This window comes from Hippoglossus stenolepis, chromosome 1 (assembly GCF_022539355.2).
Source record: "Hippoglossus stenolepis isolate QCI-W04-F060 chromosome 1, HSTE1.2, whole genome shotgun sequence".
NCBI classification, from domain to species: domain Eukaryota; kingdom Metazoa; phylum Chordata; class Actinopteri; order Pleuronectiformes; family Pleuronectidae; genus Hippoglossus; species Hippoglossus stenolepis.
This window is the reverse complement of record NC_061483.1, coordinates 31,224,515-31,232,401: the sequence shown is the minus strand read 5'-3', so window position 1 is coordinate 31,232,401 and position 7,887 is coordinate 31,224,515.

Sequence of the window (7,887 nt, the reverse complement as noted above, 5' to 3'; positions counted from 1 at the left end):
TTAAAAATAAACATTAAAATTAACTGATTCACGTTCCAAAAACGAACTTCATATCTTTCACTTTCATACCGTATTTTAATTGAGCTACTCCAAGTTATTATTTTTCAATGAAGCCTCCTCCATCCATCACCAGCCCTCAAACACCAATGCCCACATCCATAACTAAATGAATGACTACATACTAATATAGAATCACAGACAAGGATTACTATTGCTTAATCCTACATCCCGGCACCAGGGGCCACACCCCATCTCACGTAACACATGTCACATTTTAATAACAGCTTTTGAGCTTTCCACCCTTTATGTGATAGTTAGTAGAAGTGACACATCATACAGAGTAGTCACTGAGTACTTCCTAATGAGCAAACTCGCTCTTACATGTCTCTTACTGACTAAGCCTTGGTCAGTGGGTCAGCAGGTACATCTTCTGAGTCTGAATCTTCTTCAGTTTTCATGGTTGTTTTCATCAATTAAACACTGCTTCGATAACAGCTGTGACAGAATGGATTTTTTCTCACCAGTGTGATAAAGCAACATATTACTGGGGTTTGGCAGTTTACCGCACACACAAACAAAGGTCTCATTAAAAACTGAAAATAGATGGAGAGGCATAGACTACAGCTTGTAAATGAAGATGAAATGAACAACGTAGGTCATAAAACAGTATTCTTTATTCAAACAGCAATACCTAGAGCAAGATTTTAATTTAAAAAAAAATATTCATGAATAATCAAAGTAATCAAAGTGCAATTTAGAAATGGAACACGTACAATGAGTCACTGGAGGTAAGTAGGCTAGCAACAATAACAAATTGACAAAAAATGATGGTCTCTTCAAAAGCTAAACAATCAGAATCAGAAATGAGTTGTATTACCAACTAAGTTTACACTTACAAGGAATTTGCTGTAGTGTGTTTTGTGCCAGCATAAATATAAAAAGTATAAAAAATTGAAAAATAGAAAACAAATACTAGATAATGGATTTTGCAATATGCTAGAACGCAACAAAAGGATTGTGCAATTTGGACGATAAAATATTTACAATTTTAGTATGTACAGTTTGTCCGTTATTGGCCACGGGAAGTTGAAGTGTCACAGTCTCAGGCAGGGACATTAGTGCAGTCCAGTGATAGGGTCCCGGTCCTTGTTGATGAGGCAAGCAGCAGTCGGGAAAAAAATGTTTTTGTGGCATGACATCTTGGTCCTGATGGCCCACAGCCTGCCAGAGGGAAGAATATTCAAAATTATGAACAATGTAATCCGTCCTTGTTACTCATCATTAGCTACTATGTGGTTGTCCTTGGTAACTACTAATATTTTTGTGTACCCTTTTTAAAAGCGTTACCAGCTTCTGCCATCTGCTTGCACAATCAGCTAATGTTGAGTGACAGTACCAGTAAAAAGGAGGCTTTTAATGTGAGAGGCTAGAAGGTCAGACTGAGGCTCAGCTAAACAGAGACAGGCCTGGAACTGGATGTGTCTTTACTCAAGGACAGTTGATTTAGACAAATTATGCTGATAATCAGATTCATAATCTTAATTTGGGTTTAGGTTTCACTTTCCTCATACTTTCCAATGCTGTGGCACCTCTTTTCATCCTCTGTTTAAATCAGTTGATTGTAGATCCTGTCTCTTTAAGGTAAAACCAATCTGCTCTGATTGGCCAGCTGGCCCACTCTGTTGTGATTGGTCAATTGCTTCCAGCAAGTATCGGAAATGCCTATGCTCTCACTTTACCTGGCTTTGTTAGGGGGTCTGTCAGAGGCCTGACATCACAGTAATGCAGAAGTATTGGCCAGATTTCTGACAGATGTTTCAGGAGGTTTTTCTGTGGGGTAGAGGCCCTCCCTTTGGGCTTTTTAACTTTAAATCTTCATATGAACCTGGTTCATTAAGAAGAAACAAATACTGTTAAATGTGATAAGAATGTTATTAGCTTACTATATACTATGCTTAAGATAGACACTGTATGTGCACTACCTAACACACTATAAACAAGTTAGGTGCTTACTAAAGCTGCTTTCAGACATGCACCGAACTCCGCAGATCCTCCGTGTTTTCTCCAGAGGAGGTGCATTTGTGAACGCAAATGTCCGAGTGAGAGGCTCCGCAGTTTCTGCAGACTTTCTCCTCCTGGCCTCCTGGTATAAAGTCAGTAGAAATTCTGAGTTCGATGTGTGAACACAGAAGGGGATCCCCCTCTGGACTGACAGCAAGCGAGTGGGGGTTAATGACATCCCGACTAACGCAAAAATAAAAAAATAAAAACAAAACAAATATCTCCCAGAGAAAAAACAGTGTCATTTACGTAGAAGACACAGACAAAGATGTCTGGAGAGTTTGTGGTGAAAAGAGAGGACGAAGGTGTCGGGGTGCTGTAAACAGGATCACGTGATCTCTGCAGCGGAGTTAGTACGTCACTTCCTTCCTCTGCCTGCTGCACCTGGCTGCTCAAACTCTCGCCTTAATAAAGTGGAGGATTTGTTGCTGTTGTGAACATGACTGTGCTCAGAACCTCCAGCTGCGTTCTACATCCGAAAAGGGAAACTCTGGGTAAACTACGGACCCAATTCCGTGGGTCATGTCTGAAGATGGATTAATTGTCATGGTGTTCTTTTCAAAAATCAGTGTCCTTGACAGCAACATTTTGTACTGACAGGAAGTGATGCAGTACGTGTCTAATACAAAACAATAATTGCTGCTCAAAAGCTTTTGTATTTGTCTTATTGTTAACAAATCCCCCATGCAGAAGCAAACAATTAATGGATCCTACAACTATGTATTGCGTGTGTATTCAAAGTATGATACATCTTGTTTTTCTGAGCCAGAAAGCTCCATTGTTGTCCCAAAAAAACCTCTAGGAGTCACAATGCTAGCAAAGCTAAAACTTTGTGTCAAGTGCATGGTAAACATGACCTGCTTTAACATCTTCGTTGTGGGTATGATGATGTTTGTCATTATACTCGACTAACCAAAGTTGCTTTATGCCATGCACTGAACTCTAAAGATCCTCCAAACCTTCTTCAGAGAGGCTATATGTGTGAACGCAAATGTTCAACTGAGAGCCTCCAGAGAGCCTCCAGACCTTCAGCTGGTCCACAGAAAGTCAGCAGGAGCCAACGTGTAAACAACAATCTCCGCAGAAAGTCCGGACCCAATTCTCCTGACTTCCTCCAAAGTTCATGTCAGAAAACGTCTCAAGCGTCCGTCAGTAGCCGAAGGCCTAACATTTTGCCAAATGCTGTTATTTGGACGAAGGAATAGTCTACAAAAGGCAAAACATTACAAAGGGTGCTCAGAGCAAAGAAGTAGTGATCCATAGGTTGCTAGGATAAGGATTTTCTTTTTGCACTTACATCTGGATATTCTGAAGGTTCATACCTTGTTACTCAGTGTGGATTAACTTGCTGTTACAGTTCTGGCTAATCTAAGTGTTTAGCAACACGTTTGTCCTGCCAGTTGTGTGTAAGTTTCTGTGTGTGCTTGATTTACAAATAGCAGATGTACTAAGAGAATAACATACATGCATCTAATTCAACAAATCAAGCTTTGGAATAATTTTTGTGATATATGCTAAAAATATTTGAAAGTAAATACAGCACAGGCATTTGACAAGCAAAAGAGACCCATTCTGCTACCAAAGGTCAAAACAGGGTACCTCTAAATAAGACTGCAGGAGGTGAATTTCTGAATTTGTTTTACCTGCTTTTTGCAAGAACGATCATTAAAAAATACTTCATGAGTTAACAAATGTGTTTAAAAACTCCTTTCCCCACTTCAAGCTGTGTGTGAGGAAGCTTGTGCTGCAACACTATAAATATATTGAAATAGCTCACATAGACTTAGCATAATACAAACATGAATGCTTATAGTATAGATGGCTGACACATGGGGGGAGTTCAGCACAGCTTCCAGTTGTGCCTCATCACCATCACCACACACACACACACACACACACACACACACACACACACACGCACACACACACACACACACACACACACACACACACACACACATGCCCTTCATACCATACACATGAAATATTGTCATTACACATTCCTAAGTTACAACTGACTTCCTACTACACCCAGAGGCTTAGCCTAGAAATTGTCCAAGGGGTTGTACGAACCCATTTCCTATCCTTTCTTCTCATCTGAGGTGATTAACTCCGAGACATCTTTTTCTTTGGTAATGGCCCACTGTTGAAGCCAACAAGAGGGGATCTTTGAAAAATATGATTGCTAAGTATTAGCTTCCATATGGGTCAAAAGGGGGAATACAGGGGGTTGGGATGTCGATCTGGGGATGAGTCCAACATATTTGCTGTTCTCTTGATGCATTTGTGCAAATACTGGTTTCCCCTTTTCTTGAAGAGCCACAGGTTGAGTCTTGCATCGTGGCCCTGAGACATTGCAGCCCACTACCCTTTTATTCATGGCCCCTGGGCCAGTGAATGTGTCTCTGTGTCCCTCGTCCCCCTGCTGAGAGATTCCAGAGGCTTCTCTCTTGGCCTCTCAGGGCTCCTGGGTCACTCGTTTGTCATCATGACCTATGACCCCTGTAGGCCAGTGTGCCGGGAGGAATGTCGGAGATGTTTACCTTCACTGAGACTGATGGTGTCCAGGTGGCTCTTTCTGTCCTTCTTTTTTTCCTTTGGTTTTTCGGTCTTGAGTTTTTTTTTCTTGAGCGAGGCATCTTGAGAGTCCCACCTCTTTCTGCTGCAGTCAGCCTTGTGAATAATGCAGAGGTTGAGTGAGAGTATAGATCATCATGCTATTGGTGTGCTAATACTATTCCTGTCATCGGTGCCTACCAGCACAAGTGTCCCACCTGGAACTCCTGTAAAAGCTCGGGCACATTCGTAAAAGAACTCTTTACATTTGCGTTACAAAGTATTTGGATTGTCTTGACTGGAAAGTAATGAGAGAGAGAAAGCTATTGATTGGCCCTCTGTCTGGGTCCGGTCATCCAAAGCTCCACTTCCCAGTTTGTGAGCCATCAGACAGCCAGCCGAGCGGCGTGGCTAGACAGAGAGGGCATTCAGTAATAGGTAATGGACCCCCACTTTCAGCTCCCTCCGCCCCCTCCACTTCAACTTGGTGCCATCTATCACTCTAGCACCGGACCTTCCCAGTGGCTCCTTGCTGGGTCCTCATCTACTGGAAACTCTTGGAAAGTTTCCTGCCCTCCCCTGCCCCCAGCCCCCTCAGCCCCTCTAAAGAGCCCATTAAACAGTATTGTAATGCAAACAGTAAGTCCAAAGAGAGCGAGGGCCAGGTGTCGGGTGCAGAGGGGATGAGCGTCTAATGCAGCTATTACGATTGGCGGGGAGGGTGGGTGGATTATCATAAAAGCGTCTCCGCTCCCTCTAATGTGGACATGTCTGATCAATACCAGACTCCAGGGAGGGAATGAACAGATGAAGCAGGAGAGAAAAGGGAGTAGTTTTATCAATCTATCTACCAGCTGAATGCTCTGTCGCCACAACATGGGATGGCCGGGATGACCGGGATGGCCACAGAGTAGTGGGAAGGACACTTTTTTCTGATGCAAAATTTGATTCATTTGACGATACGCATTCAAACATTACATTATGATTACCCCACAACCACTCACTGTTAACAGTTTGAACCAATATAAAGTATTTATGAATTTATCATTTAAAAAAATCATTAACTGACATTTTATTTCCTCTAAAAAAGCAAAAACTGTAGTATAAACAGGATGAGTGCTAAAGACTGCAATATAGCATTCAAGTATCAAGTATACAGACATCTTGGGATTTTTTTTTACAAACCACCAGAATTAAAGGGACCCAAAGACACTAAGTAAACAAAATATATATCCACTCTGCCTGCCATAGAATGCACAGGTCTGTTTTTATATAGTGCTTGTCTAGTCTTGATGAGCAATCAAAGCGCTTTACAGTATAGTTTTTGCTATTCACCCATTCACATACATGTTTATACAATGCATCTATCTGCAGCACTTTCTCTATCAAACAACTTGGGGTCCAGTATCTTGCCCAAGGACACCTACCAGGACATCTATCTTTACCATACTGAAGGCGCTTTCACACCTACTTTGGTCCAGACCTTACACATGATCCTTGGTTTGTAAAATGGTCTATCAGGTGGGAAAAAGCTATTAGGCAAATCTAATATTTTACTATTTACTTTTTTCCCACTGCTTTACAATATGCTAGCTATAAATAGCATTGTGCTTCTGACCTAGCTTAGGTCTTGTCATAGCCTATATATATTATGTTATAACCTATATATTAGCCTTCTCAGTTTGGCCTGAGCCAGCCCAAACAGGTTACTAGTAGTAGCAAGTATTCATTATAGGTTGCAGGAGTGCATAATGTGCTGTGGCTGACAAGCAACTGTACCACTCACATTAGGCTATAGCTGTTAATATTAAAGTAATGGAAGTTCAGATGGTTTGTCTTTGTGACCCTAGGAAGAGTAAGTTCAGCGGTAAGTAATAGATGACTTGTTTTACACACTAACAAATGAGTGTACAGTAACAGACTGTAGTTTCAATCAATCAAATTTTATTTGTATAGCCCATATTCACAAATCACAATTCTGTCTCATAGGGCTTTAACAAGGTGTGACATCCTCTGCCTTAACCCTCAACAAGAGAAAGGAAAAACTACTAGTTTGACTATATGTTCTCCTTTTTGAACCCCATCACTACTATTTGGTTTTGGTACTGCCCCCTACATCCCCTCTGAACAGATTCACTAATTTGTTGCCTAAAATGACTTTAGCTTGAGTTACTAAACTATTATATAAAAATTATAAAAATTCCTTTTGTGAGCATTTAGTGTCCGATTTTGCCAGGCCAGTGATACTATGTTAATACTTCAATAAATCAACTTTTTCTTCAGTATTGTTATAATGTTACATTGCCTTATGTCTCTGTTAGGATCACTGGCCGGAGACATCAAGAGATAAAGGTTACTACAAATCAGCCACTACAAGTGTGATTCTTCATGCCTGTATGTTTACTGCATTTAAGCTGAATCTTTCTTCTGTTTTTCACACTTTTATTCTTTGTTTAATGTTCTTATTTTGTCAGCTTTTATTAGGGATAAAATATTGTCAACAAATGTTTTTTATCATTATTTGTGTTGACCAAATTAACACTGACATAGTGTAAATATTTTCTTTTTTGTGTGGTGCTAATGCTAAATAATGATTATGTATCAGCTGTGGATGCCTTAGAAAAGAGTAATAATTGTTCACAGACCCATTAATAGACACTTACAATGCAAAATATTCTTAACCAGTGAGACGGGAGTGTTGTAAACCACAATGTTAAAATGTTGCTTTTAAATAATAAGTTATGGTGCTCAAAATGTTATATTATGTTAAGATGAATGCTACTAACTTTTCAGATTTTATAAATGTACTGAAATAATTTTACAATGGTTTGACTAGTTAATGGACAGCAAATCAATAGAAAAACAATAATTGTACAAAGATTTGCTGGATTGTTGGTTGAATTAAATAATCCGTTTGAGAACCATATGACTAAAAGACTGATCCATTCACATTTCAAAGATTAATAAATCAGTAAGAGTTCATATGCATGTTTATTTACTTCACGTCTGAAGCAAGCCTCATGAGCTCAATCTGATAATATTGCCTAGTGTGTGTGTCCACATGTGTCATACAGCTGCGGTGTATTTGTTCCTGGTAATGCCTTTACCTGCAGGTGTGTCCCATGTGGAAGGATGTCCTCACACCACGTCAGTGGCACTTTGAGCAGACAGGCACATGGTTTTATTATACATGTCGTCTTTCCAGAGACAACTGGTGTTTATCTTTATAAAGCCACATACATAAGCACAGACTAGTAATACTTGTCTAAA